Raw genomic sequence first — 25102 nt, forward strand, 5'->3', positions numbered from 1 at the left:
CTGTCATTTAGGGTGGTCTTTCCTGTTTGTAGAATGCTCATAGCATTACGGGTGTTAAATATGCATTTTTTTTCAACCGTCGTTTGGTGTTTCTTATTTAGTGAGTTGGATAGAGAGCTTAGCCCTTGGAGTCATGACTTTGTGTTTTTCTTGATTTGGTTTTCTTTTCTGGAGGCCCACCTGCTCCTGACCGGCGATGTGGCGTAGGAAGTCTGTCCCATGGCTGTCCTGCCTTCTCTTCCCTCCTCTGTGGGCTTGGCTTTGCATGACCGCCCTGTGGCTTTTCTGACGCAGGGATGGTTAACTTGAAGGCACACAGCTGCCCAATCTCTTTTGATGTTTCCTGCTTCACATGGTGATTACCTTTCTTACTTCTGTTTTGAGAAATTAAGGAAGACGTGCCTTTAAAGCAGTGTTATCTCACATGATTTATACTTGGGATAATGTAACGACTATCTGGAAATAACCTCAGATATTCTTAACGAAATTAGCCCCAAACTTCAGGAAATGACCCGAAGGTCATTATGATCACTGCAATCCTAAAAACCTGCATATAAGAAAAAGCGAGTTGATTACCTTATTTCGGGTTTAAGTTCATTTGATTTGCACACTGCTTTGGATAGTGGTATAAAAACATGTTTTTCGTATTCTGTGGATTTCATTTTTTTTTTTTATTATTATTTTTTTTAACGTTTATTTATTTTTGGGACAGAGAGAGACAGAGCATGAACGGGGGAGGGGCAGAGAGAGAGGGAGACACAGAATCGGAAACAGGCTCCAGGCTCTGAGCCATCAGCCCAGAGCCCGATGCGGGGCTCGAACCCACGGACCGCGAGATCGTGACCTGGCTGAAGTCGGACGCCTAACCGACTGCGCCACCCAGGCGCCCCAAGATTTCATTTTTTTCAAAAAAATTTTTTTAAATGTTTTTCTTTATTTTTGAGACAGAGAGAGAGATAGAGCACAGGCAGGGGAGGGGCAGAGAGGGAGGGAGACATAGAATCCGCAGCAGGTTCCAGGCCCTGAGCTGTCAGCACAGAGCCCGTCGCGGGGCTCACACTTGTGAACCACGAGGTCGTGACCTGGGCTGAAGTCGGACGCTCAACCGACTGAACCGCCCAGGTGCCCCATATTCTGTGGAGTTCTATTCTTACCTTGGGTAATATGTCCTAAGCACTTTTTCAAAAGTCGCCGCGCAGCACCAAAAGCAGTAAATTGCTGAAGAGCTCATTTTTGACATTGGCTTTAGCACCTTTGACCTTAAACTTACTTTATTTGCTCACTTGCTCTGTTAAACATTATGATATCATCTATCATACTTTTATTATACTTTTCTGGAGGAATTATTCTTCGGGGCGACTCCGTGTTGGAACAGTGCCGTCATAAAAGTATTTACAGTTACCATGAATATGGTTTCAAGCGCTTGCCGGAGGAACAAACATAAATATAAATTTAAGTATTCCTTCTAGATATTCTGGGGGAGAAAAAGTGTCTATTTCAAAATTTCAGAGCAGAAAAAGTGTTCCGATGTTCTGAGAGTTTATGGCTTGAAACGTCTATGTTTGATTCCACTCTGAAAACCCCTGCAGTCAGAGCTGGGCCTGGGTGTTCTTCTGCTGATGGCAAAGGTCCTTCCCTCTCCTCCTCACCGTAACCACACCGCTCATTTCTCCCCAGGTGAGTTTGCCTGGGTCAGGGGCGTTTTCCAAGGCCAAGCCGGGGAAGGTCTTGAATGAAGGTGGGTCTGTTAAGGCCTTGACTTGAGAAGATCAACAAGCGAAAACTCTGCCACCTTATCCCACGCCACGCTCTGCACTATCTTAGGCTGTTCTGTGAAGTTTCTGCACACCTTTACCACTACAGTCGGGGAGGCTGACTTCCCAGGACCCGACCTGGAGCATCTAAGCACGAAGGTATCACAGGAGCATTTCAACGTATCTGTCTGTGCAACAAAATGCCAAGGGGCCTGAACATACTTCGGCAGGACTCGGTTCTTTTTAAAAATTTTGTTTAAGAGAGAGAAAGAGCATGAGTGGGGGAGAAGCAGAGGGAGAGAGGTATGGGGGAGGGAGACAGAGAGAATCTTAAGCAGGCTTCGTGCTGGGTGTGGATCCTGGCTCGGGGCTTGATCCCATAACGCTGGGGTCATGACCTGAGCCAAAATCAAGAGTCAGACACTCAACTGACTGAGCCACCCGGGAGCCCTGAGACTCAGTTCTTGTATTTCTACTAGCACGGCCAACAATTTAAGGTATGTTAAAGAGTTCTTGCAGATCATTCCCCAAAATCAAGTACTGTGAATGGCACAACCGTTTCAGCAGTGGGCCTTCCTCTCTGAGTAACACTTTCCTAGGGTTCACAAACTGGTCTCTATGGAGACCAGATGGACGAATGATTTACCTTAGCATGATACATTGGTAGAGTCCGATTTTTCCAGCTCTAGTCATAGTTATTTCAGAAATCCAGCAATGGAAATAGCCTTCTTGCTGAGACGTATTTCCAATTAGGTACAAATATTATCATTATGGGAACGATTAACCCTGGATCTATCAATGGTTTTGCTTCACCGTGGCATTGAAAGAACTCAGTCCAGTGGAAAAATGATTTCATTTGCAGTTTGAGTTAAGATGAGCGGGAAAACAAACAAACAAACAAACAAACATGTGGCTTCCCTGGGAGTGACAGGTGTCCTGTGGATAGAGCTTGAGCCCACAATAATTATTTCAACACATCTTACCATAAAGATTCTTAGTTTACTTCTCAAGTGCTCCATTGAAACAACTGAGTGTAAAAACTCATTTTTATAGCAGAGGTAAGAAATCAGAGTGAGATCAACTTGCCTGGAATCACAGAGTCAGTTTCGCAGATGGCCCGACTCGTATGGAAAGCCAATTTCTGCCCTCCAGTCTAAGAACTGCGTTTCTCAGCATTAAGAAAAGAACTCGAGTTATATAGAAAGCTCGTGGCTGAGGTCTCCAAGGACACTGAAATAATGAAAGAGGAGTGATTTTTTTATATGACTTGGAGTCTCGAAAAAGGATACAATCATGCAGGGAGAATACAGAGGACTTAGGGTTTATGATGTGAGTTTTGAAAAGAAAAATCTGTCATTTTCTTTCTTCCACTTTTTCCAACATATTGATTACCTTGTGTGGCTGTTATTTTGGGAGAAACGGCAGTTTTGGTTCCTTTTTTGTACCTGTCCGCAGTCGATTGTCACTCTTCCTGGAGCCTTGCTGGATGTCTCTCATGCAGGAGGAGGAGTGGGACAGCCTCTCCTGGCAGAAACTACATTTACCCAGTTCTAGGGATAATGGAATGATCCACCTAACAGCTATTGCACAATTACAGGGTGGCCCGTCTGGCCTGAAATGAACAGTGAGTTTTCATCCTGCCGTGAAATGAACTCCTGAGGGCCGACGGTTTCTTGACAGAACTGTACCCCAGTTCTTGTGGGTTCCAGAGAAACGCTGAAGTGCATCTAAGTAAGGCACCGTCCACCAAGGTATAGCCTTGCATCACTGGAATCGGGCCGGAAATCCCAGGGTCATTCCCGATAATCAGTTACCAAATTGAGATTTGTGGGCTGGTAAAGTCCATTTTGTGCATTTCCGTAACTTTAGGAAGATCCACTTGGTTCCTGGTCCCGAATAAAAGCCCATTTTGGGGCGCCTGGGTGGCTCAATTGGTTGAGCATCCGACTCTTCAGGTCACGATCTCACAGTCTGTGAGTTCGATCCCCATGTCTGACTCTGAATTGACAGTGTGGAGGCTGCTTGGGATTCTCTCTCTCCGTCTCCCTCTGCCGCTTCCTTCTTGCACGCACATATGTGTGCTCTGTCTGTCTCTCTCAAAATAAATAAGCTTAAAAAGAAAAGAAAAGAAAAGAAAAGCCTAGCTTAGCTGTGTGCACAGGGACTAGGCAGAGCGGTGTGTTTTCCTCGAAGGAAGAGCACAGATTCCCTACCTGCCTAGTTTTCTTTTCATGAATTGTATATTGATTTATATTTTAATGAAACTTTGGCCGGTATGCTAAATGCGAGTTTCTCCGAGACAAGATGTTAATCTGTATTTAATGCATGTATCATAAGGTTAAATCTGGCATGAAAGGCAATGGAGATCACCACTGTTCTTGGTTCAGTGCTTTGCGGGAAAGAGCAGGAGAACAAATCTAATTTTACAAGGAAATTGCTGAAAGAATTGATGTAATAGAATGGATATAATAGAGCAAGGTATTTAAAATTTGCATGCTCAGATGGGTAATAAGCACTTAGAAATTATCTCTGGCCACTGAAAAAGGACCATTTTTTACAAAGACACCACTGTTTTTTGATAGCCGTGAGCCAGGTTATTAACTTTGCCTTTTTTCAATTTGATTTTTTACTCTTAAGGTGACTTTACCCCAAGCATATTTTATTTTATTTTGAATGATTCAAACAAAGTGTATGTGTGCCTGCATGCATTTGAGTATACACGCGTTCTCTCTGCCTTACATATGATTTCATCGGAATTTAATCACGTGTGTGTTTATTTAGGGGAAAATAAATGCAAATATATCATCTTATTATAAATACAATTAATTGGAAAGGGAGCGCGCTGCCATCCTTGGAATTTCTTTTTGCGTTTTAATTTTTCTTTCATGTTTATTTTTGAGAGACCGAGACAGAAGGCAAGCGGAGGGCGGGGGGTGGGGGGGCAGAGAGAGAGGGAGACAGAATCCGAAGCAGGCTCCAGGCTCCGAGCTGTCAGCGCAGAGACCGACGCGGGGCTCGGACCCACGCACCGTGAGATCATGACCTGAGCCGAAGCCGGATGCTTAATCAACTGAGCCACGCGGACGCCCCTCTTTTTACATTTTAAAATGTGTGGGTTTTTTGTTGTTGTTGAAGGGAAAGGAGGAGCTGAAAGTTATTTCCAAATTACTTAAAACTGCTGCTGAGTTCTGATTCCTGATCCAGAGAAGTTCTACATGTTTGGTTTGCTAGCTGTGTGCCTTAAGCAGGACAGCGTCACATCGAAAAAAGCGGGGAGCAAACCTGTGCTCAGGCTTAGGGGGTGGCTGTGCTCTCCCATCGTTGTGCCCCCCCCCGCCCCCCGCAAACAACCTCCTTGCTGCAGTGATCTTGGTCCTCAACAAGCATCAGGGTAACCCAGGAGCCTGGTGAGCCTTCAGGATTACAGGGTGATGCGTAGTGAAAGAAGACGGTGACCCAACGTTCTGATGGCCCAGACACAACACGAGCTGGCTCGTGCTGAGGGGGCTGACCTTGGAATTTTCCGGGCAGATAGAAAAGCGAGAGGGATCAGGCTGATTAAGTAAGACAGACAACTGAATATCTACTGTTCCCTCAGAGCAGTATTTGGGATGTAAAAGAAGGTTTTCAGAAAGATGTGCTGTTTTAAAATAGGAAGGGCAAATCAAATATCAAGAAATACAATAAATTCATTTCTAACTGAGAGAACTCTTGATGGTTAATGCACAAAAGGATGTTCAGGTCATGCCCCCAACCCCCACCACTGAAGTTCACCTATAAGATAGCTTCTTAATAACGATATCCCATTTCCGAGAACAATCTTAGTTGATAATAAAGGAATTGTTATGAATTTAGTCGGTGACCCTGACATTTTACACTAACAAGGGAGCAGAATATAGTGGTTTTATTAGTGGACGAATCTTTCTTGAAGCTCTGAGGTTAGAATTGTCTTTGAGGGTTAGAAGTTTGTGGATACTGAGAGTCCTACATATAGGGTCCCGGGTCACAGCCTGCCCCCAAGGGAGGCATTTGAAAAAGAAAAATGCCAAGCTGCCTGGGTTTCTCACAAAAGGGAACACGGTGACGTCAGGGATACCTTGTGCCGTGAATTTTAAGGGTTGACCAGTTTACCTGGGCAGGTGGGGGGCGTATTTCAGAAACTGGGGAGAGCTCGGAAGATGATTGAGGAGAGGAGACAGACGGAAGGAGGGCCGGATGCAGTGTTCAGGCTGGTGGGCGTGGCCTCGGGGCCGGAAGCTGGTGCTGAGCCTCGGTGGTGACCTGTGGCCTCTGGTTTGGAGGTTGCCAGGGATGCCGGCCCCGGCCCTTTGCAGCCATGAGATGCTCACTCTTTGGAGTAAAGAAATCGGGGAGGACGGGTTTGCCGTCCAGGCTGTCTCAAAAACAAGCAGCATCCGTTATCAGCTGTGGAAAGCTGGTTTTAACCTGGGGGACCATTCAAGTGGGGTACAGAGACGGAGTCCTGCTTAGGAGGATAAGCCCCGTGGAGGGCCCCACAGGGTGCAGGGGGCAGAGGCTGACTGGAAAGTTCTAGCAACCTAGGTGGCACAATTGGCCTCTTTTTCTAAGTGTCTCTGAGGAAGAGGCAACATTGTGGTGTGTCACAGATTGCATTGTGTTCCCTCCGAATTCAGATGCTGGATTCCTGAGCCTCATTACCCTAGAATGTGACCATCTTTGGAAATAGGGTCCTGGCAGATGTAATCGGTTGAGATGAGGTCACACTGCAGTGGGGGGGGGGGGGGGAGGGGCGGGTCTCTCTGAGCCAATATGATTGGTGTCCTTGTACAGAGGACAAACTTGGACACAGACACATGTCTGCAGACAGAGATGGGGGTGAAGCTTCTGCAAGCCAAGGGACACCAAAGATTGCCAGGAAACCACCAGAGGCTGGGAGAGAGGTATGGACCGGATGTCCCTCGCGGCCACCGAGGGAGCCAGCCTGCTCTCAAATTTGGTAAAGTTTGAGCAAGTGCTATTTTGAATTTCGTAAGCTTAGATGTGTGTCTTTAGGCATAGTGGATGGTCCGATTTAAAATCTCTGTGCACGTCCATTGTTTCTTGGTGGCAAATTCAACTTGTGTTTTGAGTAGTTAATTGTAGATTTGTCCGTATTTCAGCATCAAGTTTTGCTTTCAATGGCTCTTCCCAGTGAAAGTACACAACAGCCGTTTTTCAAGAGGCTGCCAGGGAGTGTCATTCGATGTCGCCAGAGGAACCCCCCCCCAACAGATCTCATGAGACAGCGCACCCAGGCAGAGTGGGCCACGACGGGCCTCCTCACTGCGGTCAGAAAGCTCAAAATTGAAAATTCCCAGTACTTCTTCAGGTCAGTGTAAGCCGGTTTGGCAAACAGCCCCTTTTCTGTGAAACATTAATGTCGTCTCTTAGATGTGGTTGTTAACACGCTAAATATAGGCTCCTTAATATTCACGCACATCTATAACAACAGGGTCCCCCGTTGTCCGTGAAGCAACCTGAGATCTTTTTCTCTTTTATGGGAAGGAGGAGGAGGAGGAGGAGGAGGAGGGGGAGGAGGAGGAAGGGGAGGAGGAGGAGGAGGAGGGGAGGCAATCTGAGGGTTTTGCGTTTGGAGATGAAGGAGGATAGGGAAGCCGGAGAGTAATCTGGAGGGATTCAAGTCCTCCTTTGGTGAGGTTTGAAAGCAGCTGAAATCAAAGAGGGCGCCGTCATTACTTGTCCTGACACAGGATCAGATAAAGCCAGAACCTACCCCCTGCTTGCAGGCACCTTGCTGAAAGTCCCGAAGGTCAGTGGGGGATAATCAGGAAACGTGTTGGGGGAGCCAGCCAGTTAACTGCAGAGACTGTGATTTTGATCTGAGAAGAGAGAGGAAGGCGGAAGAGGTAGGAGGTTACAATCACTCTGGTTCCCCAAGTGTTCCTTAGACCCAGCATAAGATAAGGATGCACCGAAGACTGAAGAAATGAGCCTCCTCTATCGTTCTGTGAAATAGAAGGTGACAGAGATCTGGATGGCGACGTCTGCCAAAGGGAAAGTGCGAACTTTGTTCTTTTTTTTGCTGACGGTGCTGTTGTATTAATAGTAACCTAGTCATCACGGTGACAGGTTCCTCCTAAAATATCTGTGGGGAAACATCTGGAGCAGGTGGAGCCGTCACCAGGGTACCTTTCGTCGGGTAAATGAGCAAAATTGTTATGAAGGAATTTGTCTTCATTCAGGCTGCTGTAACGAAATCCTACAGACTGGGGCTTGGAAACAACAGGAATTTAATTCTCGCAGTTCTGGGGGCTGGAAGCCTGAGGTCTAGGTGCTGGCCCATCCAGCGTCTGGCGAGGACACGATTCCTGGTTCACAGAACCAGATGGTGTCTTCTCCCAGTGTCCTCACCAGGTGGGAGGGCCGAGGGAGGGAGCTCTCTGGGGTCTTTTCTTTTCTTTTTTTTTTTCTTTTTTTTTTTTTTTGAACGTTTATTTATTTTTGGGACAGAGAGAGACAGAACATGAATGGGGGAGGGGCAGAGAGAGAGGGAGACACAGAATCGGAAACAGGCTCCAGGCTCTGAGCCATCAGCCCAGAGCCTGATGCGGGGCTCGAACTCCCGGACTTCGAGATCGTGACCTGGCTGAAGTCGGACGCTTAACCGACTGCGCCACCCAGGCGCCCCTCTCTGGGGTCTTTTCTAAAGGCACTGATCCCATCCTTGAGGGCTCTACCTCACTACCCAATCACCTCCCAAAGCTCCCATCTCCCAGGAACACCAATCACATTGAGGGTTAGGATTTCAACGCATGAATTCGGGGAGGATGCAAACATTCAGTCTGGAGCATACTGGAAAGACAAGATAACATATTGAAACACACGGAGGCATATCATGTTTCCCCCCTCCCCCACCTGATTGTGGGGAAGACCATAGGAAAGGAAATTTGTGGGGTGGACCCCGAAGGGGTTGTAATTCAGAGAAGCAAATAACCTTTGAGAGGCAAGGTGGTTCTGTGGATATTCTGGAAAAAGGCTTTGAACGGTAATCCGCTGCTCTGCCCAATGCTCGAAACACTGGAAAGCAGTTCTTATTCAATGAAAATAGCCGAGACGACAATCTCCAGGACTTCCTTTTCTTACAGAAATATGGTCAAGGCACAAGTTGCAAACCAGCTTTATTACTCTACGTTTAATATCCCTTATTTGTTTAGCGATTCTTTCAAAGTCCGAATGGAATGGAAGTCCAAAGTCCACCCCCGCTGCTTTTTTTTTTTTTTTTTTTTTGGTGACTCAAATAACTTTTTTCAGGAAATTGCTTGTATAGGTTTTCAAATGTTTTGTTATGAGTTTTCCAGGCCCCTCCCTAGAATGGAGCTGTTGCCCTAAAACCTGAATTTAGCTTTATATCCACCTGAGAAACTGTCTTAGCCGGGGCTCCAGGCCATCCTGCCCAATCCACGGCAACTGAAGCTTAGGGAAACTTCTGAGCTTCGCCTGGTTTTCCAGATCTTTCTCCCCACCTCCCTCCCCGCCCCCCTGCCGACAGCTGTTGCTTGTGTATCTGCAACAGGAATATCCTCTGGGTCCGATGGTCGGTTGTGCTGGGGTACAGGGAGGGTTGCAAAATCCTGACCGAGGCCCCTTAGCTCTTTGGACCCCTGGCTCACGCACCTGTTTTCCTTCTTCCCACTGACCTTCCCACCACACAAAAACCTTAAGATCAGTCATGATAACAGGATGGCAATAATACAATAATACAGTAGGTACGGTTCCTGGACAATGTATTTATTTATTTAAATAAACAAACTAACATCTGTACAGTTCTCAGACCCTTCTGTCTCTCTCTCTCTCTCTCTCTTTTTTTTTTTTACTGGTTATTTATATTTGACAGAGGGGGAGAGAGCGCAAGCAGGGGAGGGGAGGAGAGAGAGAGAGAGACAGGATCCGGAGCGGACTCTGCTCCCGCAGCAGCAAGCCCGATGTGGGGCTCGAACTCGTGAACTGTGAGATCATGACCTGAGCCGAAGCCAATGTTCAACCGACTGAGCCACCCAGGTGCCCCCTGGGTGAACAATTGATCGAAATGAAAGGACAGAGCCTGGGAGGAAGGAGAGGCTTTCCCGTGTAAACATGAGGGGCTGGAGCCCAGGGACAACCGAAAAGTCCCACGTTACTGGAGCAACAGCCCCAGGGAAGCTCAAACCGCCTGCCTGTGCGCCCGGGTGGCGGTGAGCAGAGACCCGGAGCCGATGCAAGGGGACGTTCGCCATTGTGCTGGATTGTCCTCCGTGCAGGCAAGAATGTTCAAGAAAATAAAAGCCCCCGAGATGATTTCTTACATCTTCAATTACTACAGTCTTCGTAAGATTGTAGAAGCATGCCTTCTCTGACAAGGTCAAATTTATAAATTTCAGGCCTGGGAAAACTTAAGGATTTTTCTCAACCTTTAAAAAAGATAGCAGTGGGGGGATCACGTGTCAGCGTTTGCCTTTAAAATAAAATCAAACGTGTGGGTGTTGGAATCAAGATGCTGTTGGGCAGGTATGATTTAATAAATATTTTCACGGAACAGAGGGGGAAGAGGGTCGAAGACATTGCATCAAGGGACGCTGACGCCCTTGACTAGAGGGAATCTTATAATTTAGTATAATTTATTTCCAAACGTGTTCATCTTTTAAAAACACTTTTTTTAAAGTTTATTTCTTTATTTTGAGAGAGACAGAGAGTGAGCGAGCAGGTAAGGTACAGAGAGAGAGGGAGAGAGAGAGAATCCCAAGCAGATACCACGCTGTCTGCGCAGAACCCAATGCGGGGCTTGATCTCGTGACCATGAGATCATGACCTGAGCCCAAATCAGGAGTCGGACGCTTAAGTGACTGAGCCGCCCAGGCGCCACCCCCCCCACCCCCAGAACATTTTATTCTAAAATAATTTCAGATGGATGGAAAATTTACCAAAAAAAAGGGTAGCAGGGCTCCCATACTGCCTTTTCTTGGGGTGGTAGGATGAATCATACCTACCAGGTTATACTGCCTGGAAGCAGAGAGTGTCAGCTTGTAGGGCAGAAAGAGACCTTGCAGATGGGACCCCTCTAGGACTTTGCATGGAGGGTTATCCTGCATGATCCACATGGGTCCCTACTGGTTTTGGAAATGCCCTTATAAGAGGGAGGGCAAGGGAGATTTGGCTATAAAGAGAAGTTGACGAAAGAAGCAGGACCCTCCCTGGGTGACGTACTTTGAAGCTAGAGGAAGGGGCCATGAGCCAAGGAGAGGGCCAGGGAATCTCCCCTCCCCCTGCCGGGGCGCCCCGCCCTGCCGCCCCCTGACTTCAGCTCACCGAGACCGACCTCACACTTGTGGCCTCCAGGACCTCAAGAGAATACATTTGTGTTGTTTCAAACCACTAAAGTTGTGCTAATTGGTCACAGCTGCAATAGGAAACGAATCAACCCAGATTCACTTATTCTTAACATGTTACCCCATTTGCTTTTCTGTTCCCTCATTCTTCCCCTTATGCGTATAGACGCTTTGTTATGGGTGGTGGTGCTGTAACCCCTGCGAATCAGGGGAGAGTAGTGACCCGGCATGTTTTCTGTAGTAAAATGGGGACAGGACAAGAAGTCAGACCAGGGCTGCTCTGGGAAGATCAGCTTGGTCCACCAACACACTTCATGATTTTCTACTGCCTTGGCCAGTGGAGACGTTGTCCTGTGCTGTCGACCCGTCCTTCCGGAAGATGCTTTCCACACCTTCTTGTGGGCTCTGCATGAACACATGCCTCTCGTTGGTCTGCACTGGGGAGTCCCTGCGTACCACCAGGACCTGGTGGCCCCTCTCCATCCGGACCTTGGGTCACTGTCCCCTCTGGGTCTCCCTGGGCAAGCTAGCTCCTTTGGGCCGTGGACCCTCATGCACACCTGTCCCTGCCTGTCCACTTACCTGGCGAACTCGTATTCACCCAGCAGCCTTAGCCTGCCATCATCCCCCTGGGAAAGCCTTCTTCTGTACCCCAGTTTTCCACCACCGCCCCCACCCGCATACTAGTTTAGAGTTCTGGTGGATACGTCCACATTACCTCGTGCTTTCCCGTGTAACACGTATCATTATTATAAGGACTTAATCGTGTGTGTATGTAGCATGCTGGTGAGATTCAAGCACAAAAAACATCGCCTATCTCCTACACATCTGGGATGTTCCCAATTATGGAAAAAACAAGTCATTTGACTTCCTGCCTTTGGCCATGTGGGGGTGATGCAAATCCCTCCCAGCTTGGGTATGTGAGGGGGTGCCGGATCGCTGAATCATCTTTTCAGATTTCTTTTTCCTCTGTCTTAGCAAAGGCTGCACTTCCCTTTGGCGTCTATAATGCCTGGCGAAGGAGGCAGGGGTTTTCATTAGGAGCCCACAGGTCTTTGGGAGGGAGGGGACTGAGCTCCCTGCGGTAGCCCCCATTTCAATGTGGGTGACGCCGGAGAGAGGGCGGAATGCCTGGACAAGCCTGCCGGGGGAGAGGAGAGACCGAGCTGGCATGATTTTGCAAAACTCGCAGCAACCATTTTGCCTGAAGCTGGAGCCACCTACGTGCCCAAGCATCTGGTCCTGGACCGGGTGCTTTGGGAGCGATGAGGGCGTGTGTGAGTGTGACGTAAGTAAGCGGTGCACCGGATCCTGGGTCCGCCTGCAGGCTCCCCACTGGATCTGGTGCGTGAAAGCACCTGGGGACGCTTGTGTGCTCGACTGGGAAGGGTCAGCACTACAGTATGTTTGTACCCCTGTCTAGTGAAAGTAGATCACACCAGATAGCTGTGATCGCGTCTGCCCTCCGCGACAGAGTGACAATATCTTGAGGGCAAGGCTGTGTCTCATTACCTGGGGCAGCTGATAGACCTCGCGCTGCCTGGGACGATGCTTTGTTGAATGAACGGGTGAAATGACACCACAGTAAGAAGATCCACTCGAGGGGCGCCCGCGTGGCTCAGTCAGTTGGGTTGGCTGTCCCACTTCGGCTCAGGTCCCGATCTCACGGTTTGTGAGCTCAAGCCCTGCATCGGGTTCTGTGCTGACAGCTCAGACTCTGCTTTAGGTCCTCTGTCCCTTCTCTGTCTGCCCCTCTCCTGCTCGCACGCTCCCTCTCTCTCAAAAATAAACATTAAAAAAAAAAAAAAGAATATCCTCTCCAATATCAACTTCTCCACAGACCTTCACAACTAACCTCACTCTCTTCACTTGGTTTGGTAAATGCAGGAAAGCTCTATGTTATCTACCTATCTCTGTATCTACGTGTATATATATGAGTAGTACTTGCATGTATAATATCTATTTCCAGGATCATCGTTTTTTATTTTTTTGTGCCTTTTTTTTTTTAATGTGTATTTATTTTGAGAGAGATGAGGGAGGGGTGGAGAGAGAGAGGGAGAGAGAATCCCAAGCAGGCTCTGTACTGTCAGCCCACAGCCTGACGCTGGGCTCAATCCCATGATCTGTGAGCTCATGACCTGAGCTGAAACCAAGAGCTCAACCCGTAACCACCAACTGAGCCACCCAGCAACTCCTATTTAAAAAATTTCTTTAGGGGCGCCTGGGTGGCGCAGTCGGTTAAGCGTCCGACTTCACCCAGGTCACGATCTCGCGGTCCGTGAGTTCGAGCCCCGCGTCGGGCTCTGGGCTGATGGCTCAGAGCCTGGAGCCTGTTTCTGATTCTGTGTCTCCCTCTCTCGCTGCCCCTCCCCCGTTCATGCTCTGTCTCTCTCTGTCCCAAAAAAATAAATAAATGTTAAAAAAAAATTTTTTTTAAATTTCTTTAACAATTTCTGTATTTACTGGGACACCTGGGTGGCTCAGTCAGTTGAGCATCCGACTTCGGCTCATATCATGATCTCACAGTTTTTGAGTTCAAGCCCCGAGTCGGGCTCTGTGCTGACAGCTCGGAGCCTGGAGCCCGTTTCAGATTCTGTGTCCCCTCTTTCTCTGCCCCTCCACCACTAACACTGTGTCTCTGTCTCTCTCAAAAATAAATAAACATTAAAAATTTCTGTATTTTCTGATTTGAGAAAAGCAATGGGCATATATTAATTCTAAAATTACTTTTTAAATTAAAAAATATATATATATATTTTAGAGAAAGTGCACATGAGCAGGGTGGAGGGGCAGAGGGAGAGAAACTTTTTTTTAAAGTTTGTTTATATTTATTTTGAAAGAGAGAGAGCATGTGCAGGGAAGGCCCACAGAGACAGAGAGAGAGAGAGTCTCAATCAGGCTCCATGCTGTGAGCATAGAGCCCGATTCGGGGCTTGAACCCATGAACCGTGAGATCATGACCTGAGCCAAAGTAGGGCGCTTAACCGACTGAGCCACCCAGGTGCCCCCGGTATTATTTTAAAATTCTGCACATTATGTTTGACTACTTTTCTTCTGTCTAATTGACCTACTATTTCTCTATCAGTTCTTTGGTGGGACCATAATGTTCTTTTTTAAAGTTGCATTACCTCACAACATTTTCAATTGAAAAACCTGCCTCTTTTGAAGCCCCAGAACTCCCTTCCCTCCCCCAGGACAGTAGCTGTATTCTTAGTGTCCTTTAAGAAAATACCTGTAAAATCTGAAGTTCCAGAGAGCTCACCGTTCATCAACCACTGCTCTATGTTATCCCAGAAAAACACCTACATGCTTCTCTGTACTCGAGCTGGCCTCCATGTGAGAAGACTAAACATCGTCTTCCAGGATGTAATGTAGGGGCCAGAGAGGCTCCCCCTGCACCCCAACACCTTCCCTTTAGTTGGAGAAAACATTCCTTCTACAACTGAGGGGGAGAAAAGTCCTTAGGTTGAATTCACTTTCTGCAGTCTATGCCTGGTGTGGGGTTCTGGCATTCAATCGGTGGCAGGGGCACACTGAATGACCCTTTTGAGAACCAAATAGCAAAGTCCCCCCGGGGTAGGGAAGAAATGGGCTGATAAAGAGAAGCCGGAGGTGCCAGAGATGGAGTTCACCAAGTTCACGGTTTTGTCCGGGGCGCAGGCTGGTCCTCCTTCTCTGAATGCTTTTATAACTGTTTTTGGCTGACTTGACATGGAAGTTTGCATAAAATAGGCTTATTTAATAGAAACCGACCTTGTTCTTTTTCCGGGCCCGCAATGGAAATTTTCAATCGGAGAAAGTCTGTTTAATAAATGCATTTTGTAAACATTACATCGAATTTGCCCAAAGTGTCTTTACTTTCATGCTGCTTTGCACAATGAGTTCCATCCGGGAAAAGCCACATTTTTCGGGGGTGGGAGTGAATTTCTTCTATTTTCTTCTCAGGACAGTCTGTGAAATCACCAATCTCCCTGGTGCTTTTGACCAGAAAAATGAAACTTCATGAGGTGATGGGGCAGTTGGGGGGCTGCTCGTGATGAATCAGCAGCAGTTTCTGCATGACCGTTCAATTTTTAATGCTGTGAACTGACTTTTTAGCCAGAGAGCACCTACTGGAAAGCACTGGACCCTGCAGTGTGTTAATTACCCAAGGTCCATGTTCCACCCCTTGCGATGAATTTCATTCTGCAGGTGTCTTTAGGAAATGAGAGAGTTGTCTGGGGGTGGGGGGGGGGGGTGGGTTACATTTCTTTAATAGGGCAAGATACATATCCGACGTGGGAAGGATCATGAGGAATCATCCAGGGGGCATGGCTCTTCCAAGGAGAAACCCCAAATCAAAAAGATCCCAAAGCACTAGTTGGCGGCGGGGCTATAATGATGAGGCGTTATTCTGGCTTCTAATTTGCACTGCGTGTTAGTAGAGGGATTCCTTTGGAGTCCCAGTCATTCCCAGCAAGTCTCAGGCTTAATTTGTTTTCCCAGTGGCAGGAAAATATTCACATCCATGTCCAAACTCGCAAATTGAATCCAGAAATTTACTGAAGACTGAGGAAAGTGTCCTAGGGTAATAACCACTCCTCCAAACTGTGGAAAAGCCGAAAATCTCTTTAGCACATGGAAGGCAACGGTATTGGGTTGTTGGAGGCGAGAGTTGTGTTCCTCTCCATTCCCATTTGTCTCTGTGACCTACATACAGTGTCCCCCGAAATTGTGGGGGATCCACACGGATATGAGAGCGAGCAGGGTCCCCGGCCCACCCCGGGGTTCTGGCCTGGTGCAGTCAGGTCAGCCTAAAGAGACTGAGAGGTGGGATGTTCCAGAGGGAAGAACACAGTCCCAGCTCTCTGGTATCCGTCAAGGTTTTAAGAGTGTGATTCCGTGCCCCAGGTGACAGCCAAGGATTTGCTTCTGATCCAAAGTCAGCCATCCTCAAGCTGAACAGCAATCTACAAGTTGGCCTTGCTTTAGCACTCTGACCCCAGGGGTGACTGAACACCTGACCCTTGGGGCGCCTGGGTGGCTCCCGTGGTTACGCGTCCAGCTCTTGGCTTTGGTTCAGGTCATGATCTGAGGTTGTGGGTGCGAGCCCCACACTGGGCTCTGGGCTGACAGTGCAGAGCCTGCTTGGGGTTCTCTCTCTCTGCCCCTCGTGCTCTCAAAATAACATGAAACCACCCCCCACCCCCCACCCACCGCCCAAAACACAAAAACCTGCCGCTTGTTCAAAGACTGCGAATGGAGACCCACTGAAAGGGACGCAGGAAGTTTTTGAGACGTAAGAAACACCCAGACAGCCTCAGCTTCTGTGAGTCCTGGTTATGTGGCTGCCGGATGGCTTTTCTTCGAACACATGTTTTAACCTTTCTGTGTGTTTTAACGCTCGACTGCTGCAGACCTGTGGACCTTAAGGTTGAGTGTTTGAAAGCACATGGTGGGTTAGGAATTCGGGCAGGGCTCACGATGCTACTCCTCGTGCCGTCGGCGGGTCTCACTTTTTCCTCCGCTCAGCGGACTGTTGGGGCTGAGCTGGAAGGTCCAAACAGGCTTTGCTCACGCGGCTGGCTCCGTGGAGCCCCTTTCTCGCCACATGAGCCAGCTTGAACTTTTCACCACTTGCTGACTTGGGAGTAGTCGGCCTTCCGGCATGGAGACGGGCTTCCAAGCAGCAGGCTGAAGAAAGCTGGAAGGCTGGCCTCGGCACAGGCACGGCACCACTGTTGCCACATTTTGTCGCTTGCGGCACTGTCCGAGACCAGTGGGAACCCAAGGGGAGAGGGACAAGGGTTTTCCTCCGGCTTGAGGAGCAGCATAGGCTGCCAGAGGGGTAGAGAATGGATGGTGGCCATCGTGGGAGATTGTCCCCTATGCACCCGCCCCCATTCATACGTTTGTGCCCTCACCCCCAAGGTGATGCTGTTTGGAGGAAGGGCCTTTGAGAGGTGAGTACCGTCAGATGAGGTTAGGAGTGCAATCCTTGTGACGCCATTAGGAGAAGGGACACGAGATCTCTGTCTCCCTGTCACGTGAGGCCACGGCAGCGAAGCAGCCATCTGCAAACAAAGAAGGGAGTTCGCCAGACCCTGCGTCTGCCAGCATCCGATCTCGGACTTGCAGCCTCCAGAACTCTGGGAAATAAACAGTTGTTGCTTCAGCCCCCAGACTATGGTATTTTGTGATGACAGCCCCAATGGACCAAGACGCGACAGCAAGAGACAGAATTTAACAGAGCGAGGGGCTGGTAGGACTCCTTGCCTTTGAGGCTGAAAAGTACAACTTGCGGAGACGCGCTGAGTCATCGCTGCAGGCAGCGAATGGCACGGAGGGCGCTGCTCGGTGGGCGCGGTTCTTGGCAGTGAGGACGCCGAGTAACAGGATGGAGAAGAAGGTCGTTTCTCGGAGCGACTGCATCCGACGCCTGGAAGGAGGGCACTTCTCTTCTGGGTTCCGGACCTGGCTCAGTCCGTGGAAAGTCCATATGCTTTCTCCTCCTCTCCCTTCCCTCCTGCTTCTTGCAGCCTCCTCGGATACACAGACTCGCAGCACAGACAGCCTGTGCCACCCCCCGGGGCGGGGGCAGAAGACAGCTGTGATGGCATGCCTCCCCTCCCACCCCGGTCCCCTCTCTCACCCCTGGGGCTCACCTGTCACCAGCCACTTCCAGCTGCAACGTATGAAGCCTCTCGGCAGGTGGTCACTCTGGCGTTCCTGGAGGGTGAGGGCTTTCGGTGGGTTTTGTTTTTGTTTGGAGACCGGCTCCCTTCTGGTGGCCATATGTAGCCCCTCAGGCCTCCCATAAACCACCCTGGCGACAAGGCAGGGCTCTTAACATCATTCTAGTTTTTCGTAGACGTGCTAACCTGAAATTAAGATACGATTCGTTCATCTTGTTAAGAAGATGGGTCTCTCAAGTCAGGTTAATCTACTAGTGCATTTTCCAGCCATTCACATACTCAGGGAGAGCCTTTTCTGCTCCTGAACCTTCCAACATTTCAGTCTACGCCCGGGGGCCCTAATTTGGGGCAGGACTGGGTTCCTTTCACCCCTTCTATCAATCATTTTTTGCTCCCTGTGCAAACACGGCTTTGTCATTGTTCCAAAAATAGGTGCTTTCAAGGAGCCTGGTAACTGGTTGATCTTGTTCTCCTCTATGGCTGTTTTTACTTGTAGCAACAACGAGAAGACGTGACCACCATTTTTCACTGCCGTAAAACGGTTCTCTCGTGGATATAAACAACTCACCTTTTGGCCTTGTAGTTTACTCACTGGGGAGCATGATTATTTTTTTTATTGCCTTGTAAAGTAGCTTGCCTGTCACATTATAGCTTAATTGGGAACACAACATAATAAATAATTTAAAATAGGAATATTGCTGTCTGTATAGGGAGGCGAGGAAAACACAACCCAGATTAGGTCCCTCTGGTTTTGCTCAAGGGTTCTAGACCTGTGGTGCTTTAAATAAAATTTGCACCGAGAATGCCTCTGAATCTTCTCTTTCAAAATTTGTTTAATGTTTATTTATTTTTGAGAGAGAGAGAGAGACAGCGGGGGAGGTTCAGAGAGGGAGGGAGACACAGAATCCGAAGCAGGCTCCAGGTCTGAGCTGGCGGCACAGGGCCCGACACGGGGCTTGAACCCGCGGACCGCGCGATCGTGACCCGAGTCGAAGTTGGGCATTTAACCAACTGAGCCACCCGGGCACCGCTACCTCTGGATCTTTTCTCAAGCTGTTCTGCCTCTAATTCCCCAATAAAAACAGGTCACATGGTTTTGTTTTCCCATCTGCAGATTGAGGGTTTTTTGTCGTCAGAATGTGTTCGGTGGAAAGGATCTTAATACCTTTCCTTTGTAGCTCCATGGGTTTGTTAATAGCACCCACATCACAGAGCCGCTGGCCATACACGAGACGGCCACACAGCCTGGCAAAAAGCAAAGATTGAACGACTATCAGGCGTAAAGTCAAGGGCTTTCTTCCAAACTGGACCTTTAGATGCCAACAGAGCCGACTCCGTCCCTGAAAACATGCTCGAGATGTTGCTGTGAACATAGTTTTCAGATGTGATGAACACTTTCAACCAGTTGACTTTCAGTAAAGCAGTCGTCCCCTTACTCTGAGCTCATCCCATCAGCGGAAGGCCTCAAGAGCCAATACTGAGCTTTCCAGGAGAAGGAATTTTGCCTCAAGCCCACAGCACCGAGATCCTGCCTGAACTTCGGACCTGCCAGCCTGACCTACCGACTGTAGGCTTGCCAGTCCTGTGATCACGTGAGCCAATTCTTTAAAATCACTCTGTCTCTCCAAACAGATATGTGTCTCGTTGCTTCTGTTTTTCTGAAGGGCCCCGTCTAATACACTGTGCTCCTGTGCTGTTTGAATTTATCTTTAACCGCAGCCGTGTATTATTTTCACAAAAGAAACTACTGGATTTCAGGGTGTAGATAGACGTGGGGCAGACTATTGGATGCTTCTTCATTCAACACCTGAGACGTGCAGGCATGGAGACCGTCTGCTACAGAGTCACTTCAGGAGCCCCCGGGGGGCATAAGGGTGAGGGTGTGCCAGCTTGTGGCTTCTGGACGGGCAGGTGCTAACTAGACTCGAATTCCTAAAGTGGAAGTTGGCCTCCACATAGTATCAGTTGTCAAAATGGAAAATGCTGTTTCGTGACCATTGGGAACCTATTGTGGGTAATCAGGAAATCGTGGAGTTGTTTGAGGGGAATATGTGGTATTTTTGATATAAGCACTTAATCTTTTGAAGTGTGGGGATAGTTTGGGGGACAACCAAGAAAGAATTTACTTCTGAGTAGCAGAGAAAGGGAGAAATCTAGCCATTTAACTCACTGTGCAACTGTGTGTAAACGTAAGCCTTGTTCCTTCCTAAAAACGAGAAAGTTGGAGGTAAATGATCTCGTAGATTCATTGTCCAGTTCCACAGGGTGACAGGTTCCTGAGGATACTGTCCTGACCCGTCGCGCTGTCTCTTACGCTCTTTGCCCGTGAGCGCACTCCCTTGACCAGCTGTGCTGAGAACCAGGCGGTGGTCCCAACCCAGGATGGCGTCACTGCTTGGCTGCAGGGCAGTTGGATGAGGTGGTTTGTCTGGAACTGATTAGAAGGTCCAGAGACGAGGTGGGAAACCAGAAGCAGCCTTGTGGTGGGGGACTCGGGAAAATGCCAAGAAGTTGGGCATAGCAAAGCAGCGATCGGGAGAGCCGCATGCGAGAGGAACGTGGATTTGCGTACATCCAATGGCGACGTTGCCCACAATGTTGGCCTGGACCTTGATCTGATGCGAACTGATAGCTGATGCCCTTAGGTTGGAAGTCGGTGGCGAGGCGCTTTCTCCTACCCAGTCGCTGCTGTGTGTGGAGCACTCCGCACGGGTTATGGTTAATCTGGATTAATCTTCACAACAAACCTGTGAGGTTGGCATTATTTTCCTAAGTTTATTGTATTTATTTTGAGAGAGAGGTGGGGGAGGGGCACAAAGAGAGGGAGAGAGAGAGAGAATCCCAAGCAGGCTCCACGCTGCCAGCATGGAGCCCGACGAGGGGCTTGAACTCCTGAACTGTGAGATCATGACCTGAGCCGAAATCAGAGTTGGATGCTTAACTGACTGAGCTCTCCCAAGCATCCCTTATTTCCCTAATTTTTACTACACGATGATACTGAGGCTCAGATACTGAAAGAGCTTTCCTAGGGTCAGAGAGCAGAGTATTCAACTGGGAAATAGTGGAGCTAACATTCTGCCTTCGGTCTTTCTGACCCCAAATCCATAGATGATCCATTATACACCTGTGCTTTGAGTGATTGGCTAAAGACTGAATGAACAAATGAATGCATATTTGGCCTGTTTGATATCTTACAGCAAAAAATTACCCCATCCCTTGCATAATGCACTTAAAAATAATTTTCAGGGGCTCCTGGGTGGCTCAGTCGGTTGGGCGTCCGACTTCGGCTCGGGTCACGATCTCGCAGTTGGTGAGTTTGAGCCCCGCGTCAGGCTCTGTGCGGACAGCTCAGAGCCTGGAGCCTGCTTCGGATTCTGTGTCTCCCCCTCTCTCTGCCGCTCCCCTGCTCATGCTCTGTCTCTATCCCCCAATAATGAATAAACATTAAAAAAAAGTTTAAAAAAATTTTCAAGGGGCTCAATTGGTGGTTGATTTCAGCTCAGGTCACGATCCCAGAGTCGTGGGATCAAGCCCCCTGTGGGGCTCCACACAGAGCATGGGGCCTGCTTGTGACTCTCTGTCTCTTTCTCTTTCTCCTGTGCTCTCTCAAATATAAATAAATAAATAAGTTAATTAATTAATTAATTAAGAATAATTTTCAGAATTGCACTTATAAGGGTGGAGAGGGGCCTTTAACCAATGTGGGGCTTTGGCTTTGGGACCCTCTGAGGGCAGGAAGAGCACAGAACCAATTCCGTCCTTTTTAGGCTAAGAATTCGGCCAAGTGGGGCTCGGGGAGCTGCTCAAGGGTGCTGGTTTCAGACGGATCACAGAGCCACCCATACATAAATGCTTGCTGCTTTAAGCTCTTTATCTTTTTCCAGCCTGGGATTTGGTGCCCAAAGTCTCCCCCTTCGACATGGAGCTGACACGCTGGGCAGATAAGTCCCATCAACTATGTCACTGCCTCACCTCATGGTTAGTCACGCATGCTTGTTTTTATGAATGGTGTTGAAGAAAGAATTCATGACTACGGGGCTTGACTCAGACAGGGGTCCAGATGCTGTAGTCAGAGAAGCCTCTTTCAGGGCTTTGGGAGCAAAGAAAGCACCCCGTTCTCCCTACACACAAACACACACACACACACACACACACACACACACACACACACAGACGTTCTTCTCCCAAGAAAGCCCCTCGGAGAAACGGCGATGGCACACTGTCACGAGTCACGGCTAAGTGAGACATTTTACCTAAAACCACGGAGAAGTGTGAGGGGTGAGTTGAGCAGCCTCCACTCAGCCCTCACCCCAGCATGGATTGTCTTATCAAGTCACCGTGTCCCATCCTACAGAGACAAGGGCCAGCCGGCCTCAATGTTGTGGGGCAGGCAGAAAGCCCGGGAGCCTGGTGGGGCGCAGAGGACGGCCCTGGGTTGGCTCCAGTGCGGGACTCAGGAGCTGGTAGAGGAAAACCAGAGCGTGGCCAGATACTTGTGGTTTGACAGATAGGAAATATGTGCATTCGACTCTTTGGATGTTTTGGGAGGGATTGTAAAAGCAGGTAAACTGGGGCGCCTGGGTGGCTCCGTCGGTTGAGCATCTGACTTTGGCTCAGGTCACGATCTCTTAGTTCGTGAGTTCGAGCTCCGTATCGGGCTCTCTGCTGTCAGCGCCGAACCCACTTCGGATCCTCTGTCCCTCTCTCTCTGTGCCCCTCCCCCGCCGAAGCCCCCCCCCCCCCAAATAACAAAATCATTTAAAAATTGGGCAAACCATTTTAAAGATTTGAACTCATGGGTTAGAAGTGTAAACTGATTAATGACCCCAGTTTTGAAGAATTTCAATAAAAATCATTTAGGCTTTTTTTTTTTTAGTCATAGAATTATGTTTTCTGGATGAAATATGGATCAGAGAGAACGCAGAAATGGTAGCCACACACCTTCTCTCTCCGTTTGGTTTGTTCACGGGGTCGTGAACTGCCCATGTACCTGGTGTGTGGCCTCCAGAAAGTTCTTTCACTTTTCTGAGCCTCAATGCCCTCATCTATTATTTTAAAATAAGCACATTGGATTGTACGAGCCTTCCATGACTTTCTGGGTCTGAAATTCTCGGATTTTTCCATAACTCGTTCATTTGTTTTTCCCCTGATCCAATTTCAATCAGGAAGGGGGGAGAGAAAGGGCAGCGAGGGAGGGGAAAAAAAAAAAAAGACAACTATTGAACAAGTATCAACCAAATACCAAGCACCATAGGCTCATTATTTCATTTAATTATGGTAACAAATGTGGGAAGCACATAGCATTATTGTCACATTGGACAGGTGGAGACACAGAGGTTCAACTTTGCCTGAGGTTGAGCGATTGATGTGATCGAGCTGATTATTCAAACCTGAGCCTGGACGACTCTGGAACGCCGATTCTTTCCTTTGCGCGTCTTTCCACCATGAGGCATTGTCTCCCAAGAGGGGCACAAACAGAAGGGACAGTGAGATTGGGGATCAAGGGAAGAGATGTGAGATGCTGAAGGGCCAGAGGAGATGTGATGTAGATGGAATACGGGACTGCTACCAAGTTCTTAACACTGTTCTCCCCCACGGCCCGGAGGTGGCCACACGTCCCCCGTGGCACCGAGGCTCCTCAAGCAGAGAGGTGGGCACTCTGGGCAACATTGGGGAGCCTCCCAAACTCCTCTTGGGACCTCTCACGGCCTCACTGGGGACAGTCTAGGCACCATAGCAAGGGAGACAGGCCAATCAGGGAAGGGGGGAGGAGCAGAGATAGGTATTTATCTCTTTACCCCTCTCTGGAGGACATCTCTAGACTCAAACTTGTAAGAACTATTCCAAGAAGGCCAGCTTTATGTTGCAAGGATTTAGATCCACTGTTAGCCTGCCCTTCAAAGTTGGCTGTGACTTTGGGACACAGATGCTTCCCCGTTGGCCGCCGGAGAGGGCAGGGCTGGGAGCCAACTTCTCACTGGATGTTCGAGACCTGTAGACATCCCAGTTTTGTTGCTGTAATTGCTCCTTGCTTTCGGGAGATCGGAGTTGCTACGAGGTGGGATTAGAGCTTCCAGATACGGTGGCGTGGGAGTGAGGCAGGGGCCTGTCGCTGAGAGCCGCTGTCTGTCCATGCTGAGACCCAGGCTGCTTTCCGTGGATGCCCGCCCTGCGTGGGAGCCAGTGGTGGGGTGGGTGGTAAATACCTACGACGTGTGTGTCCCTGTGTGGTCGACGTGGGCAATGTGCTGTGCCTACTGCCCGAGGTGAGGATGTCAGTGTCCTCTGTCCTGTGTCTTGTTAAAGCTGCGGTCGTCGAGGCTCCTGGGGCTTGTGCACAGCTGGGAGCACGTCCAATCTGGGGACCTGCTGGGTCACTGCCTGGCACTCATGCCCCAAACACGGTCTCCAGAGCCGGGGCTGTGCATCCAGTCCCCTGGGAGCATCCTTGATGCTTATGTCTTCCCTTCCCTGTTTGTGGCTTTTGTTTGCCTTAAATTTAAGCTTGTGTAGATTCCTTACGTTTTAAAGGAAAACGTGTTCTCTTTTCTGAAGGAGAAACATTTGATTTTTTTTTCCCCCTTAAATTATGTAGATGGAGATATGTCTGCACTCGGTTGGTCTCATGTCTACCAAGATGTCATTACTTATAGAAGAGCCTGGGATTTTCAAGAATAGTAACATGGCAATTTGTCTTTCAAATACTGTTTTACTTATAGCAGCAATAACAGGAAATGTGTACTATTTTTCAGTGTTATAATCTGATTCACCCTTTGATATAAACAGCTTTATCTCATCTCATTGTTTATATCACATTCCTATTCCTCTGGAAAGAACAATATTTTTACCCTGAAAAGTAATATATTCTTGTCTAAGAATGGCTTAAATAAGTAACAGATGGTCTTTGTGTGTGTATGTGTGTGTATGTGTGTGTGTGTGTGTCCCCTACTCCCACTCATTCTCTGCATTTGAGCAGATATTAAAATCAGTATTTTACAAAACATCGCATGAGCCTGAAGTTATAGGTATGTTTCCAGCTTGGCTTCTTTTATTTATGTGATGGTGGTGTTGCTTGGAGAGTTTTAGAATATAGACGACTGAATACATTTATTTGTGCTTATCAAATGGAATGTGCTTGAACAAATGTGCTTTCTGGTTCCTAGTGACCCAGGTTCACCAGGGGAAAGACGGACTGGAACGTTCAGTGGTGCCTTGTGACCGTGGCTATGCAACAGAGATCACTGGGCACCAGGTCCTTGCCATGCGACTTATTTTTTTTTTTTTAATTTTTTTTTAACGTTTATTTATTTTTGAGACAGAGAGAGAGACA

General features: G+C 48.4%; 1 long non-coding RNA gene across 1 annotated transcript in view; it reads left to right on the forward strand.

Moving 5' to 3' along the window:
• The first annotated feature begins 6553 nt into the window (after positions 1-6553).
• Positions 6554-25102, forward strand: part of LOC147584628 (uncharacterized) — a 34081-nt gene continuing 15532 nt past the window's right edge. Inside the window, exons 1-2 of the long non-coding RNA XR_015255695.1 lie at positions 6554-6732; positions 6896-7104. This is a non-coding gene — a long non-coding RNA (uncharacterized LOC147584628). The remainder of the gene's footprint in view (positions 6733-6895; positions 7105-25102) is intronic.

This window comes from Puma concolor, chromosome A1, assembly GCF_028749965.1.
Source record: "Puma concolor isolate L17-30 chromosome A1, mPumCon1.1.hap2, whole genome shotgun sequence".
Classification (NCBI taxonomy): Eukaryota; Metazoa; Chordata; class Mammalia; order Carnivora; family Felidae; genus Puma; species Puma concolor.